The sequence below is a fragment of the Lissotriton vulgaris genome, chromosome 6 (genome assembly GCF_964263255.1).
Source record: "Lissotriton vulgaris chromosome 6, aLisVul1.2, whole genome shotgun sequence".
Taxonomy (NCBI): domain Eukaryota; kingdom Metazoa; phylum Chordata; class Amphibia; order Caudata; family Salamandridae; genus Lissotriton; species Lissotriton vulgaris.
In genome coordinates this window covers 1,766,744,578-1,766,763,428 of record NC_141694.1, presented here as the reverse complement: position 1 = coordinate 1,766,763,428, position 18,851 = coordinate 1,766,744,578, and the positions used below count along the sequence as shown (strand labels likewise).

At 43.2% G+C, this 18,851-nt stretch overlaps 1 protein-coding gene across 1 annotated transcript in view; it reads right to left on the bottom strand.

Moving 5' to 3' along the window:
- The window catches only part of PNOC (prepronociceptin), a 237,867-nt gene that overhangs the window by 143,471 nt on the left and 75,545 nt on the right, over positions 1–18,851 (bottom strand). The window lies entirely within an intron of this gene.

Sequence of the window (18,851 nt, the reverse complement as noted above, 5' to 3'; positions counted from 1 at the left end):
TGAGCTGATAGGTTATTTTAGTGGTATGAGGTCTCATTCTGCACTGACAAGAACCTGAATGGGTCCCTTAACACCTTCCCTGAAGGGTTAATTTCCCCCCACGGTACGGGGGGCCACGCACGGCGTCACGGTTGCTCGTGACGAGCTTGGCTCGCAGCACGGTGGCGCTGTGCCCGTTTAATGGAACGCCCAGCACAGCAGGGGAATTATCCCGACGTGGGCGTTCCGTGGCAGTCATGACGAGCTCAACTCGACAAGAGCACAGCGCCACTTTGCCCCATGACGAGCTGAGCTCGACATGAGTGCCCTAGGGGTCAATGTGTGACGGTTTGTTGCTAATCACACTAGGTTGTCTACAGACAGAAAGGATGATGACATTTAACAAAATATAATTTTTGTTCCAATTGAGAGTCAATTCGCCAAGTAGAAGGTAGTTGTTGTGTGTCCATAATATGGTGGTGGTGAAGTTCAACAGTTCCTCATTAATGGTTTTATACTAGTGTGATGTTTATTGAGCAGGCATTTGAGACCTGTATGCTGAATGTCAAGCATTCAAAGGAGATGGCATGCAGCAGCATAAAAGGGTGCATGTGATGTTTTTTCTCTCTGGATATTAGCAAAACCATCTCCAGGTATGCAAGAGAAGCAGGTGCAGACTCCATCTGTACATTCTCAATATGGAGGTATTGCACACCTTAAACCAGGACTTTATTTGAGCCAGTGGTTTCCGGTGCTCAGCACCGGTACTTAATCATCAGCATCAGCGCTTTTCATGAGGACCGATTAAGGGCAGATTAATTTACCGGTAGATTAATTGATTTGCCCAGAATCACAGGATGCTAAGCAGAGTCGAATACTCAAACCATGTTCTCCAGCTCCGAAATCTGTTACGCCATATTCTTTCCCCACTTTCATGCTTAGGTGTTTGTTCTAATTGGAGAAGTGTGGCACAATGATTAGAGCGGCAGACCCTGATGCAGAGGTCTAGCCCGGGACCAGGGTTCAATTCTCCGCCACGGACCTGATAATTCTCGCCTCGGTGCCTATTCCAATCATAGAGTCCCACGCTGCAACTCTGGGCAATAGCTTGCTTAATCTCCACAACGGCCCCCACAACGCTAAGGATGCCTGGCCTCCACCTTGGGGGTGCCCAGGAGTGGACGCCTCACAGGGAAAGCAAGGATGGGTTCCACAGCGGCATTCGTACAAGCACCTTGAGACCCTTGCGGGTGAGTAGTGTGCTATACAAGTATCAATTTACATTTAATTTAGGCTACACTAACAGGAGAAATGGACTGGTGCAAGCTGCCTCCTGACGAGAGCCCCGGCACTTATTTTTTTTTTACAAATTAACCACTGCCTAAAACAACAGGAATCTCAGTAATAAAATGGAGTATGTCGCTTTCCACAGGAGTGCAGTGTGACGCATCTGATGCACACAGACACCACCTGTATATTTCAAGATGTTTCTACAGGACAGCAGTTTGGCAATGTTTACCAGCATAAAAAGGTAGGTACAGAGGAGGAAATAAGGAAGATCTATTTCCACACATGCTAATATAAGGTGAAAGAAGAGTGAATGCAGCCCGAGGAGGTGGGGGAGTGGCTGGTTTTAGGTGTCTAATAAAGTATGTGTGTCGTAATTAAGAAATACAATTAACTAGCCTAGATAATATAAAACAACACAACATGACACAACATAACATAACATCCAGGTTTGTCTGATGTTCTAGAGGGTTGGTGTTTGTTGCCAAAGCAAAGCAAGCTGTGCTGTGTTGTGCACAGTGAGATTTACTCTGCAATCTTTCTTAATACACTGGCAACAGATAAAGCAATTATTAACCATCACAACCAGCTCTTCCTCCCCCCACCCCCCCCATTCCCATTAGGGAAACGATTGTGCTGTTAGCAGGAACAGGATCGTCTGCACAGATCATTCTGAGAGTCAACGTTTCTGTCGAGCAAATTAAAGCCAATCAACAATCAAGCTTCTAATTAGCCATGCATGCTCGGCTGCAGATCTGGCATTTAACAGGATACAATTTGGCTTATAAAGCTTGGCTCGGGGTGAGACGTGGGCTATGGAGACAGGCAGCTCTGCTCAGCCCCTTCACAATTATTGTATTTTCATTTTCGGCCTTTGAAGGAACAGATACGTAATGTTGTGTCTGCGGGAGAAGCACAGTCAGCACAGTACTAAAATTAAAATTAATTAATTGCAATTACAACCGAAGAGTCTAGTTAAGGATTGATTTAACTCGTGACAGAGTTACAGATCAAAACATCTTTCCGTTAACTTTTTTCTAACGTTTTCGTATAAACTTTTTCAGTTACAGTCAGTTTGTAACAATCTAATAAAATTCCTAAAAGGAGTGAACCAGGAAGTCGTATCAGAGGGACCCAGGAAGTGCAACCTGAGACCGATTACAGCAGCAAAACTGCAGAGCAAATGGCTGCACTATCTTTTATTTTCCAGCAAAAAGAAAAATCTATCTTTTCCCTTGCACATGATAATACATTCCAACTGGAAGGTGCAAATAGATGAGCCCTGTGATCAAAAGAGCGCGTTTTTCCAATGAAAAAACTCCTCAACAAAATAACACCCAATTTCTAGGCTGCCGCAGGGATTAGTAGTAAGAACTGGATTAAAATTCGACATTCTACGTCTCAGTTAAAAGTGAATATTAGTAATATCCCCTCTGTACCAAAAGCATAGATTACATCACCAATACTCAACGTACCAATAGCCTACTGCTTTGGGCAACTTCTAAAACACAGAGATACACATTTCAATATGCAAGTGCCTGGACCCCGGAAGAGCCCAATTATACTCATCCCTAGTGTGCATGACTGTTCGGACTGCCCCAGACGGCCGGCCAAACAGTCAAGTGTATTTACAGTGTGCCGCCACTCCTCCCCCCGATCCTCCCAGAGCACCCCTGTTCCACCTGCGAAGCTGCGCAGCAGGAAATAATTAAATTATAATAACCTCAAGTTATTATCATTTTAATTTTCCTTTATTTCACTGCTGCAAAGCAGTGGGGCGACGCTCCTCCGCCTTAGCGGAGAAGCCGCCACTGTTCTTCAGGAACATCGGCTACACAAGGCTGTCAGCCTTCACCTCCATGCGCAGCTATGAAATCCCTTTGCAGACTCACATCAAGAATACCAATGTTTTTAGTCCTGACACTATTTCAAAGTGCCGTAACCTGACCCAAGTGATTGTTTACTGACTTTTAGAATCTAAACTCTGTGCAGTACACTAGCCATCTGCTGCACTAGCCACCGATTCTCCTTGTTTAGCTATTCCATAGTCCACAAATAAAAAAGTAGTCCAACTCATCTCTTCTTAAGACTTCCTCAGATATCTGTGGACACCCCAAAAACACTGAGTGTGGGATGTTTTTATTGCTTGTTTTGAAAGTCAGCCTACATTCAGCCTCAGTTTCCCTAGCCTCCGTCTGCTTCTCTTTGAGGCAGCACTCATCCCACACTCAGTGTATTTGGGGTGCCCACAGATATCTTAAGACATCTTAAGAATAGATGAGCCTGACTACCTTTCTATTTGTGGACTATGAAATAGATCTATGACAGAATTTCGACAGACAGAATTTCGACCTACACAAATATCGGCGTAATTATATAGTTTGCAAGAATATCGACGCCCTATGTACAACATGGTAAGTACCAAAATATCGAAAAAATAATATCGATGTTAAAAATATCGTTGTCAAATATATCGGTTTTTTTGGTGTTTAAAATTACATGAAAAATACTGTAAATAATACTTATAAATTACTTAAACATATTTAAATATATTTAATAATGGTAAAAAAAAGAATTCATATTTAATCCAAAAAAAAAGTATTAACAAATCATATATAATATATACTTCCTTAACAATAATTACTATTCCCACTCCAGAGGGTGCAACAGTAGAGAAAGTGTTGGATAGCGTAGGGGTAAAAATTACTATTCCCACTCCAGAGGGTGCAACAGTAGGGAAAGTGTTGGATAGCGTAGGGGTTAAAATTACTATTCCCACTCCAGTGGGTGCAACAGTAGGGAAAACTGACCCTGAACCCAAAAAATATCCCTTACCCAAGAACTGAAAACTGACCCTGAACCCTAAAAATACCCCTTTACCCAAAAACCCAAAACTGACCCTGAACCCTAAAAATACCGCTTTACCCAAAAACTGAAAAATGACCCTGAACCCAAAAAATACCCCTTTACCCAAGAACTGAAAACTGACCCTGAACCCTAAAAATACCCCTTTACCCAAAAACTGAAAACTGACCCTGAACCCTAAAAATACCCCTTTACCCAAAAACTGAAAACTGACCCTGAACCCTAAAAATACCCCTTTACCCAAAAACTGAAAACTGACCCGGAACACTAAAAATACCCCTTTACCCAAAAAACCAAAACTGACCCTGAACCCTAAAAATACCCCTTTACCCAAAAACTGAAAACTGACCCTGAACCCTAAAAATACCCCTTTACCCAAAAAACCAAAACTGACCCTGAACCCTAAAAATACCCCTTTACCCAAAAACCCCAAACTGACCCTGAACCCTAAAAATACTCCTTTACCCAAAATTAATTAATATTAAAATTAAATTACTTCCCACCCTATTCTCCTATAAACCCGCAACCCGCTCCAGTAGTAAAACATATAATTTAGTTAAAAATATACATAAATTATCAATTAATTATTCAATTAATCAATTAAAATAATTCATTGCCAATTAATATTTAATTGCAAAATAAGTTAATCATTAAAAAATAATTATTTAATTACAAATAAATTACTTCCCACCCTATTCCCCTATAAACCCACAACCCGCTCCAGTAGTAAAACATATAATTTACTTAAAAATATACATAAATTATCAATTAATTAATCAATTTATCAATTAAAATAATTCATTGCCAATTAATATTTATTTGCAAAATAAATTAATGATTAAAAATAATTATTTAATTACAAATAAATTACTTCCCACCCTATTCCCCTAAAAACCCACAACCCGCTCTGGTAGTAAAACATATAATTTACTTTTATATATTTTTTATTTATAAAAACATATTAAACACATATTATAACAATTAATTTAAATACTTAACTAAAATTTCTAACACATATTAGTAAATCGAAATTACTTACATTGATATATATGCTATCGATATAAGTAATGTCGATATTACTTACATCGATATATATGCTATCGATATAAGTAATTTCGATATTACTTACCTTAGGGTCGATATTCTGGCCATCGATATTCTGGACATCGATATTCTGTCCCTTCGATATTAGCAACTCGATATAAGTGTAAGTCGAAACTAAAGATTCGATATTTTGACTGTGTACCCTATGAAATAGCTAAACAAGGAGAATCAGTGGCTAAGTGTAGAGCAGCTGACGTTTCCCAAGGACTCAGATCCTGTCTGCTGCTCTAGGAGGCGGACAAGTAGGGAAGCAAAGTATAAATCTTACTGCACAACTCTTTTTGTTTTCTGCTTTCTCTATGTGGTCAAATCGGGGTAAGGCGGAACTGGTTTACTGCTCTTCCTAGAAAAGCTGAATAAAAATAAGAGATCGAAGCCAAGTGTTGCCCATGCATGAGGGTGAGTCTAGGGATTAAACTGGAGTTCTTACGAGGATGTGTTCTTTAAGCTACACATATCGAGCCAAAAGTGGGCTGAAAGACGTTTATTCTGGTCCTGTTCGGAAGGACACTATTGCAAATATAAGGTAAAGGAAATGGTTAAATAAATTAAGAGGAAATGTTATTTAATCAAATAATAAGCTACGGATAACTACATTAGATAATAATAAGGAGGTTCAGAGGGTCTCCTCCAAGACAATAAAATGTCCTGCAATTTAGTGGATACGATGTAGTGGGTCTCAAAATGGTGACCTACGATCTATTTCTAGTTGCACCATCGTGTTATACCTCTAACTTTTCTGCCGTTGCTGTTCATTGTCCATCTAAATACAACTCTGACCTATTGCCTTCATTCTCCAGCATACATCTTTAGCTGTTGCCAGTGCTTACTTTGGAAAATAATAACTGCTTGTCCCCAAAATGTTTCTTACAAGGTGCAGAGTCAAGCAAGCATTCTACTAGCCCCATGCAGCAATTTGACCTGGTGGCTGAAGGTGGGGCCCACTGGCACTCATTTTTGGGGACTGGCAATTTTTTTTCCTCATCAGAGCTTGAGCCAGAGCAAAAGATGGAAAAAATACAAAAGAGTGAATGAAAGACATAGGAAGAGAAAGACGGAAAAACTGTGAAAGAGAGAAAGCAGGGACCTGCAAACGTGAGAGAAGGAGGCCGTGAGCATCTGTTGGAGGACTAAAGAGGTATGACGTGCAATCACAGTTATAGCATCCTAGCATTCAGCATCCTGGCCTTTTATAGCAATGACTGGGGGTTTCTGAGTAAAATAAATATATATGTGTGTGTGTGTGTGTGTGTGTGTGTGTATATATATATATATATATATATATATGTATATATATATATATATATATTCACTGAAATAAACAAATGTTATGGGGCGTTATAGTTAGGCTCACATGTTACTTGTACACACCAAAGAAATTCAGCAGTTATAGTTAGCTGAGCTAACTGTAGCTTATGCCCCCCCAATGCACTGCTTATGACCTGTCATATTACATCACTCATGACATGCTCAGTGATATCATTCATGACATCACTGATAACATCTCAAATGACATCACTGATGACATCTCAAATGACATCAATAATGACATCACTTTTGACATCATCCAGGTACTGTGAGTGTTTGCTAAAGGTTACTGAGTGTTAAACATATACACTAAGGTAAGTAGCAGCGTGAGTGCCTGTATGGGTGAGTGAGTGGGTGTGTAAGTGGTGTATAGAAGAGTGAATGGGTATGTGAGAGACTGTATACATGAGAGTGTGTGTGAGTTTTTATATGGGCGAGCACATGGGTGTGTCAGTGGGTGTATGAGTGAGTGGCTGTGTGAGTATCTGTATGAATGAGTGCGTGGGTGTGCCAGTGGCTGTAAATGGTGAATGAGAAGGTGCATGAGTGGCTGAATGGGAAACTTAGCAGGTACATACATGTCTCTATGGGTGAGTGACAGGGTGCATGAGTGGCTGTATGGGTGCATGAATGAGTGTGTAAGTGGGTGTACAGGTGAGTGAGTGGGTATGGGAGTGGCTGCATGGGTGAGGGAATGGCTGTGTGAGTGGGCTGTATGGGTGAATGAGTGAGTGTGAGAGAGGTTGTATGTGAGAGTATTTGCTTGTCTCAGTGATTGTACAGGTGAGTGTTAGTATATGTATGAATAAGTGAGTGGGTAGGTGAGTAACTGTATGGATGAGTGATTGGATGTGTGAGTGACTGTATGGATGAGTGAGTAGGTGTGTGAGTAGCTGTATGGGTTACTGATTCAATATGTGCAAGGCTATATGGGTGTATGAGTGGGTGTGTAAGTGTCTGTATGACTGGATGTGTGAGTGGCTGTATTGGTCAGTGGGTAGGTCCATGACTGGCTGTATATGTGAGTTAATGGTTTTGTTAGTGGCTGTGTGGGTGAATTGATGTCTAAGTGGCTCTATGGATCAGTGAGTCGGTGTGTGGTTGTATGGTGCTGTAAATGGGTATGTCAGTGGTTGTGTGGAAGTGGGTGAATGAGATGTATGAGGCTGTAAGTGGGTATATGAGTAGTTATGTGGATGATGCCATCTCAAATAAGGTCACTGTCAATGACCTCACTGATGACATCTCAAATGGCATCACCTGTGATGTCAGTTGAAATGTAATCAGTGATGTCACTGATCATGTCAAGAGTGAATTAATATGTGAGGTCATATTCAGTGCATTGGAGGCGTAAGATATAGTTAGCTCAGCTAACTATAATTGCTGAATTTTTCTGGTTTTGTATGAATGTGAGCTTAACTATAACTTCCCTGTAGCCTTTTTGGGTTTTTGCAGGAAATTTTTAAATTCTATTTCCTAGGTTTAACATCCTTATAATCTTTGGTTTTGTCTGTCAATATCTAAGGTTTTTAAATTCTATTTCCTAACTATAACGTCCCTGTGACCTTTGTGTTTTCAATGAAATTCAATGTTTCAATTTTTTTTTATTTCTGAACTGTAACCTGTTGAGTTTTAATTTGTTGTAAATTAGCATTGTGCTAGAATGAATCCTGCCCTGTGTATTTATCCAAGATAAGGCCACCATTTTGTGCAACACCTCTACCCAACTGGAGTTCTTTCTACAGGCTAATTAGTAAGTGCTACCTCATTAGTTAAATATATAGTGCATCTCATACACTGCAACTGCATATGGGACTCTGAGAAAATGTCTCTAGTGACCCTGTATGTCTGTAACTTTGCCAATGTGATTGTTCCTTGAAAGTCTTCACCAGATATCTTTAAGGTTCTGGAACTGCAGAGAAAACCAACTTGGATAATTTGTACTTTGCAGAAGTAATTGCTTCTTTGTTTGGTGGAGATGCAATCATATTCCTAGGCATGAGGAACGTGTCTCCAAAATGGGTGGGAAACACACTGGGGGGGTTCGTTAAGTAAGCTGTCCATCATTCTGGGAAAAGGGTGGAAATACATTGCATACCTCTAATGTATGTGGGGTGGAGCTTGTAGGCAAGTTTACATACTTCTAGTTTGTAAATGTTTACAACACAATATCTGGCCTCAGCATCAGATGACAGGAAAGAACCCCCTTGTCACAGACACTATATGAGATTTTGCGCTTGAGAAAAGCAAGGATGCAAACACCCCCATCAAGGATTACAAATAACTTTTCACAGTGGGAATGCAAACAAAACACACCTACTTTGCCATGGCCATTGCCATAAAATTAGGATGATTAGTGCTTAACAGTAGTGAAGCTTCAACTCTGGCACCTGCTTTGTTTATATCTGCAAGTGCTTCCCACTAAGGTTTAATTTCTGCGAAATGAGAATCGTGCCAGTATGAATCCTTCCATGAGTATTTATCCAAGAAGAGACCAACATGTTGTGCAACACCTCTACACAACTGAAGTACTTTCTACTGTTCAATGAGTAAGTGCTCCATAATTGGGTAAATGTATAGTGCATCTCCTACACTACAACTGCGTAAAGCACAATGAGAAAATGTCCCCAGTGGCCTTGTGTGTCTGTAACTTTGCCAATGTGATTATTCCTCTAGCATCTTCAACAGATAACCTTACAAGGTGGAACTGCAGAGAAAACACACTTGGATGATTTGTACTTTACAGACGTAAGTGCTTCTTTGTTTGGTGGACATGTCAACGTATTCCTATGCAAATGAGGTATGCGCCTCCAAAATGATTGGAAAAAGCGCTGAGGGAGCTTTTAGTAAGATGTACATCATCCTGATAAAAGAGCTGGAAGACGCTGCATACCTCTAATGCATATGGGAGGGACCAAATGGGGGTAGGGGGGTTGTAGGCAAGTATACATGCTTCTCGTTTGTAAAAGTTTAGAACACAATCTTATTTGTTTTACTGTAGGGGGGAGGGCCAAGCAGCCTACCTTCCAGGGCCGATTTCGTCCCCAGTGCCCAGCCATGCCACCTGGGTGCCCATAGAGCACCCAGTGTTCAATGGGTCCTCGGGGGAACCTTAGGACCCACGCGGTCCCAACCCGCTCCCCGACTCCTGCGGGAGCCGCCATTGCTCTGACAGACAGGGTGCTCCTGAAAGTAAGCTTCTCTGTCTGTCAGAGCAATGTTTTCCTCTGTTTCCCTGCATGCATGTCTGCATGCAGGGAAACAGATGAAAACTCCCATTTCTGCAAAGTGGACAAGTCGGAGGTAGCAGGATACAGCTCTGGTGGGTGTGGTCCCCATGGCCATCCGTGGCTCGACGAAGGGAAGTGGCGGGCCGACCGGTGGTGGGGTGGCACTCATGGCCCCCCTTTATTTTCAATAAATAGCCCCAGGGAGGTGGCTGTCCCCAGGGCTGCGGGCAGATGTGTAGGCCTCCGGCATTAATTTAATATTTCACTCCGGGGAGATGGAGGTCCTGCGGCGCTGTACTGGCCCCAGTAATACTTGTATATGTTTAGCCCTGGGGAAGATGGTGGTCCCTGCCCGCATTCATATTTTTGAATGCCCTGTGGAGGTGGCGGTCCGTGGGGCTCTGGTGGACCATGTATCCTCCCCCTTTATTTTCTATAAATTGCCCCAGGGAGGTGGCAGGCCCAGGGTTGCGGGGTGTCTGAGTGGGAGGTAGCAGTCTCCAGGGCAAATTTATTTTAGATTTGCCCTGGGGAGTTGCGGTCCCCAGGGTGCAGGGGTTGCCACGCGGGCATGCACACCCTGCATAAATTAAAAGCACTGCCCCATGTAGGTGGCAGTCCCGGGGCTTTTATAAGCCTGAGGAAGGGAGGGCCTGTGCGCCCCTCCTATTTTTATGTTAGGCTCTGGGACCTGGCCAACCTGGGGGTAATTTGAAAGCAAGCGCAGGAGCCTGTGCTTGGTTTATTTCACATATCGCGATTTCACAGCAATTTTTACAAAAATGCTTTTTTCATCTGGTGGGAAACCAGGGGAACCCTAAGACCAAGGCTTGGGGGTCAGAATATTCAAACCCTGCCCTCTTTTCTGTTTGTAAATTTTTGAGTGGGACTGGGCTGAAGCTGAGTCCCAAGATGGCTGCCAACCCTTTCTCGTAGAAGTGTTGGCAGCCAATCAGAGCTCTGCATTTCCCTGCACAAGCTTGCTATTATTTGCAAATTTGTCGCCGTTAACAGATATCAATAACTTTATTCTCTTGAATTTCTCAACTACTGAATGGATTTACACCAAATAACATCAAGCATTTGCAATGCAATAGGTCTCGCATTAGCAAAAGTTTGAGCTATTGGTATTGTAAATAACAATTTTTTTATTTATGGGTTGGTTTTGAAAATAGCGAAATTAATAGTTTTTTCATTTTCAATGCCGATAGTTTTAACTTTCGCGAATGTGACACCTATAGCATTTGTAATGCAATATGAGTTGTATTTACGTGACTTAGATGTATTGATATTACAAATAACAATGGCTTTTATTTTTTTAAATAATTAATACTTAAAAGTTATTGTAATTTATAATGGCAATAGCTTAAACTTTTGTAAATAACTTTTGTGAAGATTATGTTCAGTGTATTTTATTGTGACGAAAATACAGGAACAGAAGTGAAATATTAAACTCTTTTTGTGACATTTGTAATAAAGCTTGAAACATTGAGAGAACATATTTGAACCAGTTGCTGTAGAATGGTTGTAGAGATTGATGCTGTGATGGCGCTGAGTGATGTGGTAGCGACGAGTGATGCTGTGGCATTCAGTGATGCTGTGGTAGAGCATAGTGATGTGGTGCCCCTGAGTGATGCTTTGGTGGTGCTGAGGGATTTTTTATTTATTTATTTCTTTCTTTCGATTTCTATAGCGCGTTATAACCCAGGGGTCTCTAAGCGCTTGTCCGGTAAACACCGCAGAAATCCTGAAAAGACCCTAGCCAGAAAATTATAGCCCACCCCAGGCCTTCTGGAAAAGAACAGTCTTCAACCTCTTCCGAAAGGACAGCAAATTAGGTTCCTTACGCAAATCCGCCGATAGACTATTCCAGACTGCTGGGAGGGTATTCGAGATGGCACGGCCACCCACTGTCGCTAATCTGAAACGTGGTTGTGTAAGAAGGGTTGCCTCAGCAGATCTTAGCACCCTACCCGGTTTGTATGGAATCATGCTATAGATAGAGTGAGGGCAATAGATAGAGGGAGGGCGATAGATAGATAGAGGGAGGGCGATAGATAGATAGATAGATAGATAGATAGATAGATAGATAGATAGATAGATAGATAGATAGATAGATAGATAGATAGATAGATAGATAGATAGATAGATAGATAGATAGATAGATAGATAGAGTGAGGGCGAAAGATAGACAGATAGATAGAGTGAGGGCGATATATAGAGTGAGGGCGATAAATAGATAGATAGAATTAGGGCGATAGATAGATAGAGTGAGGGCGATAGATAAAGTGAGGGCAATTGATAGATAGAGTGAGGGCGATAGATAGATAGAGTGAGGGCGATAGATAGATAGAGTGAGGGCGATAGATTGATAGAGTGAGGTCGATAGATAGATAGAGTGAGGGCGATAGATGGATAGAGTGAGGGCAATAGATAGATAGATAGATAGATAGATAGATAGATAGATAGATAGATAGATAGATAGATAGATAGATAGATAGAGTGAGGGCGTGCACTGACAAGTGGTGGTGTGTGTCTGGTGAAAGCGTGTATTGACGGCTCGTGGTGTGTGTACCTTTTGAAAGCGTGCACTGACGGCTGGTGGTGTTTGCCTGGTAAAAGCATGCACTGACGTTTGGTGGTGTGTTTGTGGCTGGTGAAAGCGTGCACTGACGTCTGGTGGGGTGTGTGTGAATGGTGAAATTGTGCACTGACGGCTGGTGGTCTGTGTATGCCAGGTGAAAGCCTGCAGTGACGGCTGGTGGTGTGTGCGTGCCTGGTGAAAGTTGCACTGATGGCTGATGGTGTGTGTGTGCCTGGTGAAAGTGTGTACTATGTCTGTTGGTGTGTACCTGGTGGAAACGTGCACTGACGGCTGGTGGTGTCTGTGTCCAGTGAAAGCGTGCACTGATGGCTGGTGGTGTCTGTGCGTGGTGAAAGTGTGCACTGACGGTTTGGTTTTCAGTGTAGTGTGTGTGTTTGTTGTGTGTGTGTTTGTATGTGTGGTTGTATGTGGTCGTGGGTGTGTGTGTGGTTGTGTGTTGTGTGTGTGATTGTATGTGTGGTTGTGTGTGTGGTTGTGTTTGTGTGGTTGTGTGGTTGTGTGTGTGTGTTGTTGTGTGTGGTGTTGTGTGTGTGGTTGTGTGTGTGGTTGCACTGTAAGGCATGTGTTGTGTGTGTGGTTGTGTGTGTGGTTGCACTGTAAGGCATTCGCGAGCGTGGCAGTGCTAGAGTTCACACCTTTCAGTGAGAGGCTTTGGGGTAGAGGTGTGCCAGAAAAAAAATCATTAATGCCAGATTTCAGCATGATGTGTACTAAAATAGATCAGCCTAACAAAAGTGTGTAAAAGACAATAAATAAAATAATAGTTGTCTAACAATTAGGCGGGTCCGATGGTGGTGTGTCTGCCTGCTAGAAGCGTGCACTGATGGCTGGTGGTGTGTATGCCTGGTGGAAGCGTACACTGACAAACGGTGGTGTGTGTGCCTGGTGTAAGCATGCAAATATAGCTGGTGTTGTGTATGCCTGGTGAAAGTGTGCACTGACAGCTGGAGGAGTGTGCCTGTTAAAACGTGCACTGGCAGCTGGCGGTGTGTGTCTGCCTGGTGAAAGCATGCACTGACGGCTGGTGGTGTGTGTCTGATGGAAGCGGGCACAGACAGCTAGTAGTGTGTGAGCATGATGGAAGCATGCACTGACTGGTGATGATGGCTGGTGGTGTGTGTGTCTAGAGGAAGAGTGCACTAATGGCTTGTGGTGTGTGTGCCTGATGGAAACGTGCACTGAAGGCTGGTGATGTGTGTGTGCCTGTTGGAATCGTGCACTGATGGCTGGTGGTGTGTATGCCTGGTGGAAGCGTGCGCTCACTGTTGGTGGTGTGTGCCTGGTGAAAGTGTGCACTGATGGATGGTGGTGTGTGTGAATGTTGGAAGTGTGCACTGATGGCTGTTGGTGTGTATGCCTGGGGTGGAAGCGTGCACTGACAGTGCACACTTTCAACAGGCACACACCATCAACCAACGGCCGGTGGTGTGTGCCTGGTGAAAGTGTGCACTGACAGCTGGTGGTATGTGTACCTGGTGGAAGCGTGCACTGATGGCTGGTGGTGTGTGTTTGGTGAAAGCGTGCACTGACGGCTGGTAATGTGTGTGCCAAAGAGAAAGTTTGAAAGTGTGCAAGAAAAAAAAAAAGGTGTTTAATGATAGGGAAACTATGGACGAGAATGCTGTATTTAATCGAGGATCTATTAAAGAAGGCAGGACTGGGGTGAAGGAACCATGCCCCGAAAATACACTGCACATTCTGCTTCACATTGTGCAAAAAGACCAAAACATTAAATTTTTCGTAAAGAATTAAAAAACAAAATCGAATATTTGACATTGTAACTGGAAGGAGTGTTCAACCTGGGTTAGAAAAGGTAATTTTCAAAACGACCGAGTTAACCAACTCCTTAAAAGCAAACCAGTTTCCACAAGGGTAACTTTGCTTCATCTTTAGTTGCTTGGACTGAGCACAAAGATAACTCTTGAGGCGTCATGAAGCAACTGAGTCAAACATTACAGTAAATAAACAATTTCTACATCACGTTTAAACATACAAGAAAAACACAAAAGAAAGCAAATTAAACCAAACAAAAAAAGCCGAAGTGTTCCATTAAACAATAAATGACAAACATTTGAAAACTGATGGGTCTCGATTTAGAAGGCAAGTGCAAAGCTGTTGTTTAAAAACGTAAAAGAACAAGGGAGACTAAGAGGCAAAGGTGAGCATTTTTCGGCTGCTTTGATGTTCTCAGTGGCCGCGCGGCTCACTGAGAACATCAAAGCGGCTGCGAAATTGCTCCTAAAGCTGCAGGCGGACAGATGGTGTGCGTGCGCCCGTCGCACATGCACTGTGTCCAATCTGCAGACTTGGGGAGCATTTTTGGAAGCCCTACTATACTCTTGCAGAAGCAATGCATGTGCGTTGGCTTCAGCGAGACCTAAAAAGTAACTCGACATGCCCGCTTTTACTTTTCATAACACAAAGACTTTCTTTCCATTCGTTTGTAATATGTGATGTTTGTACGAAACGTCTTGTTTAAATACATGTCTCACCATGCTCAAGTGTGTGAGCTGGTTGCAAAAAAAAACTGAATACAGATAAAAAAGAACGGAGGGAGAAATTAAGGGAAAAATATAAAAGGCTATTGGAAATTAAGGATATACATTAAAAAGCGTGGTATCCATTTGAAATTGGAAGAGAGGTTTAGTGTCGGATAAATATTGGTCTTCCGGCGCACAGAGAAAGACCAAACGAATATTAATATAAATGCCACATACATTGAATCGGTAGAGATAAACAAGCTGGTTGTCAGCAGCATTGAGCGTGCCTGACAACGCCTTAAGACCATTTAAAAGATATCAGGGCACAGTGCAGGGATCCTTTAATCTGCTCGACCCCGGCACGTCCTGAATGGGGCTGTTGGGATTTGCTCGGATGTCATGTCAGTCCAGTCTATGAGGCGTTTCCAGGAACCACGTCATGATAACATAGGTGACGCGATTGGCCAACATACATAGTTTATAATGTGCCCGTAGCATGCTAGGAGCATCCATGCTAAAAATATAAACCTGTAGTCTATGGAAACGTGAAGTGAATGTACACATATGTGTGGGAATTTTGGGATGGTAGATTTAGGGGCGAGTGAGAAATAGCACTCGAGGGAGGTGGGAGAGGGACAGAAGGGTAGAGTGAGAGAAGAAGAAAGGATGGGGGTGGGGGGTCGAAAGGAGAAGGGAAGAATTACCAGCAAACGTGGAAAAAGAGAGAAAGGCGGGGCGGGGGTAGGGGTAGCAGGGAGGCGAAGGATATGAGACTGCAAGAGAGAGGGAAAGGAAGCGGAGACGGGTGGGTGAGGTAAAGCGGAAGAAAGGACGGTGTGAAAGAGAGGGCGCGGGGAGGCTGAGAGCAGAAAGATGAAAGGACGTGGAGGGAGATTCAAGATGGAAGCGGAGGGGAAGCAGCAGAGAGCAGTCACCAGGAAGAGGCGTGAGGGGGCCTGAGGGGTGCATGGGGTGGAGGGAGAGAAAATACTGGGTATGTTGAGGGCGAAAGAGGAAGAGCATGGGTCAACAGAGAGGAGTGAAAGCGGGAGTCGGCGTGATAGTGAGAGGGGAGAAGGGGACGGAAGAGGATGTGAAGAAAACATGGTCCGAATGCAGGAAAAAGCGAGGTGTAGTGAGCAAGTATGTTTGTTTAGGGAAAAAAAATTAATTGGTTTGGCAGGACAGAGGAGAGTCAGACATAAAACAAGCTCTCGGCATTGCTGGGGCGGGCGGAAGCGCATTCCTTTGAAGTCTGATGCCGAGGCACAGACAAATGGTGGTGTGCGATGTGCATGCAGGGCGGGGAGCGCCAGGCTTTGAGGTCTGATGCCCATACACAGACAAATGGTGGTGTGTGACGTGGCTGGCGTTGTGAACGCGCCTGTCTCACATGAACTGTGTCTAATCCGCCGCTTTGGTAGACTTTTCGGAAGGCTTACTATAATCTCGCCGGAGCAATGCGCAAGCACATTGCCTCAGGCGAGACCTAATAAGCACAATCTGCGTAACCAAATCTACCTTTCTGCCAAATTTTGTATAATTCCATCCAGAAGTTCGGGCTGCAGACATATTCAACGGTCCTACGGGAATTAAGATGGAAAAATGCACGTTTTGTGACACCTTATTCTCAGCCCCCGCTTGATAGATCACTCTGACACTTTCCATGCGCAACAAGAATCACCAGGAAACTGTTTGGGGAGAATTTCCTGAAGATTCGTCACATGGCACCAAAGATATAGGCAAGTTAAAAAAACACTTTTCCTACAGAAACATGGTCCTACCTATAACTAACTACTGCCGATCATTAGTAGGTGATATATTTATTTTAATCTCTTGATACATTTTATTTTTTCCTTTCTGGGAAGAAACCTCCAAGCCCCCCCTTTTTTAAAATTTACACCTAACCTGTTTTAACAACTACCCACCACTAAAGCCTAAAATAACCCATAAAGGCATTGTGTTGTAAAGGCTGTTTTAATTCAGGGATTGCATCTCACGGGTGAGTGAGGAAGGGTTGTGGGTAGGGAAGGCAGCCTTAGTTGCCTAACTTTTTTAATGGCTAGACAGGAGCTGTGGAGTCACTACACGGCTGTTTCTGACGGCTACTAATCCTTCAGTTGTAGTTAACCTAGACCGACAGCAGCATGCATACCATTCTGAAGGGAGAGCCAATGTCCTTCTTTTATTTCAATGTGGTGTGTGGAGAACGACTGTCTGAAATATGAATGGTGAAGGATCACAGTATTGCCTATATATTCACTATTAGGGAAATAAAAGAAGCACTCCCAATTCACATTGCTAGATAATGAAGGTATGGGAAACTCCTGAGTCGGCATTGAGACCAGTCTCCTGAAATAAGGGCTTGTGGAGGCCACCGGCACAAACTTCTGTTGTTACTCACGCTCATCCATTTAGGTATTTAGTTTGAAATTATGGAAACAATATTCAAATAATTCCTAAATTGAGGCCTTATTACAGCAGAAGAAAGGTGTCCTAATGGCCAGAGATGCTGACTTTGGAGCTGGGGAACAAGGTTCCAGTCTCAGCCTCGGCTCAACATCCTGTGATTCGGACCAAATCACTTAATCTCTCCGCACCTAAAGAAATATGAATCTGAACTTGTGTACCGTAAACGGGTACCAGCGTAATACGCTCCAATGAACTAGGGCCACGTTTGTGCTATATAAAACTGCAAAAAAGAGTAGTCTGCTAGCATTTTAGCCGACTACTTGCACAATTGGAAGAATCAAAGCTTTTAAAATGAAATTCAACAAAACAAAGAGTTTGAAGGTATACAGTCCTGTGGCCAAAATCTAATCTATCTGGCCATGTGCATTGGAGATTTAACTCCTGTCCTAGTTGCCCAGAGTGCAAGCAACAATTGCTTTGTATGGTCTAGTCTGGATTACGCCAATGGAGTGTATCTCGGTCTATCAGTCTGTCTCTTAAAAAAGTTACAAGTCTATAAAATGTGGCTGTACAAAGTCTCATCCGCCCTTCAGAGATGGCTCCTCAGCTATGGCGGAGGAGCATCGCCCCACCTGCAAGCAGCCAAAAAGCTGAAAAATAAAATTATATTAAACCCTTGTTTATTATTGTTTGATTTTTGCTTTCGGAGCCGAGGCTTTGGGACGGGGCCAGGGGATGACAGCCTGGTGGAGGAGGGGTTGCACTGCTATTCAGTGCGCATGACAGTCTAGCCGGCCGTATCAGGATGGCCAAACCGTCATGCGCACTGAAGCTCTCTCCAATCTGAGCTGCGTTGCCGGGTTGGGGAGAGCGGGCCTAGACTCCGACTCTAACTGAGAGCTCAAATCATTTGCATGCAGGCCAATCCTGATTCTGCTTTCAGCAGCATGAAAGCAGAATAAGGATTGGCTGCAGTGGATTCTGGGAGTCTGTGCCTGAAATTGAGAGGAGCGCAATGCAATAAGTGTTTTTTAATCTTTATTTGACTCGTCATCCTTCCGTCTGTCTGTCTGTCCTCCCAACCGCCACCCTATCAAAACACCGGCAGCTACTACTGTGCCCCAGGGCCAGAACAGATCAGAACGGCCCTGGCCACATTTGATTGGCTGTCAATGGGTGAGTGGCCATATTTGAAGCTTTACAAGTCTCGAATCTTGCCTTGATAGAAGTTGATTTCCATATCTTTGGTCAAGCCCATTCCTTTGGGAACCTGCACACTCCTTGGACTGATGCCTAGATGACCGTGCAGGGGAGTGTTTTTACCCCTCCTGTTCCAAAAGTAGCAATCAGGCTGTCTTGTTCGCCCCCTAATGCAAGTCACCATCAAGTAACTATTCCTGTGGAGCTAGCAATGCTTTAGAGATGACAATTAAAATAAATAGAAATCTAATCTTCGTATTTTTGTTGTCGATATTTACGATTTTAGCTCTGGCCTTTTTTCTCCTTGAAATGCAGGTTCAGGTTCACATTCCAAGATTCTCTACTTGAGTAGTCTGTCCTTTCATACCAAGCTGGCAAACA